This window comes from Penaeus monodon, chromosome 32, assembly GCF_015228065.2.
Source record: "Penaeus monodon isolate SGIC_2016 chromosome 32, NSTDA_Pmon_1, whole genome shotgun sequence".
Taxonomy (NCBI): domain Eukaryota; kingdom Metazoa; phylum Arthropoda; class Malacostraca; order Decapoda; family Penaeidae; genus Penaeus; species Penaeus monodon.
In genome coordinates this window covers 17,716,159-17,717,196 of record NC_051417.1, presented here as the reverse complement: position 1 = coordinate 17,717,196, position 1,038 = coordinate 17,716,159, and the positions used below count along the sequence as shown (strand labels likewise).

The window sequence follows — 1,038 nt, the reverse complement described above, 5'->3', positions numbered from 1 at the left end:
TGCTTAACATTATCTCGCTTAGACTTGGTTCACCGTGTTTAGTTTGAGTTTCGCCTGTTCGTTTTTTCTCCCTTATTACTTTGTCTTTTTTATGTTTGATTTGATTTCTTGGTTCTTTATTAATATATTGTATTGCTATTATTAAGATTTGTTTGTGATTTTGATTTTAGTTTTAAGTATTACTTTTATTATTCTTTATTTATTTAACTTTTTTTTTAACTAATAAGTTGTTTGATTTGTGGCAGATGATAGAAACAAAGTGTTTTGAGGAACTGAATGTGTTTGGGCCAAATAACACACCCAGTAATGATCTAAGACTGGATCTGCCCCCGCCAGAGGACAGCAAGAGTTGCTTCCCTTTCAGAAGACGGGTACGTGCCACGTGTGGATTGGGACATCTATCCAACCTGTTCTGGTTTGCATTCTTTTATTCTGTACATTTTTGTGAATATATAGCAATCTGTATATTGTATAAAGATCAAGAATTTATTGTACCCTTGTGATAGGCCCAGTGATATTTGTGTGTGGATATATGTCACTGATGATCTTGCAGATATGGATTGCATATAAGCATGGCTTTGATGACATAACTTGTACTTTCTATCAGTGTCATGGTATTCCTCCCTCCATTTTAATATGATAAGTATAGTTCCTAGTGTATGTTTCCCTCTTGGGGCATTGAGTGATAGCAGACTCGCCTTTTTTCAGCGGCGGAGGTAGCTAGGAGGTTGCCGTTTTGCATGAGAGAACATCATCATCATCCAGGAACATCCAAAGCAGAGAATCAATCATTGGGAGTTCATCATATTCCCGCCAAAGCATCTGAGGTTCATCTTCATTTCCTGAATATCACCTTCGAGGCATCTGGGGTTCGCCTTCCACGAGTCAGCCGCAGAGAAGAGGCACAGATGCCACCCATTTTTGTCCCTTAGTGCCAAGTGATTTAGAAGATGATAAGCTTAGACTTAACATTTTGAGAGCCCATGGATAGGACGTTTTTGTTAGGAAGGAAAACTAGAATCTAAATTTTATTTTGGG

General features: G+C 37.9%; 1 long non-coding RNA gene across 2 annotated transcripts in view; it reads left to right on the top strand.

The window, feature by feature from the left end:
• The window catches only part of LOC119593682, a 4,442-nt gene extending 3,410 nt beyond the window's left edge, over positions 1–1,032 (top strand). The window contains exons 3-4 of one of the 2 annotated variants that reach the window (XR_005230553.1): positions 246–415; positions 709–1,032. This is a non-coding gene — a long non-coding RNA (uncharacterized LOC119593682). The remainder of the gene's footprint in view (positions 1–245; positions 416–708) is intronic. The other variant, XR_005230552.1, reaches the window with a different exon arrangement.
• Positions 1,033–1,038: the final 6 nt, after the last annotated feature.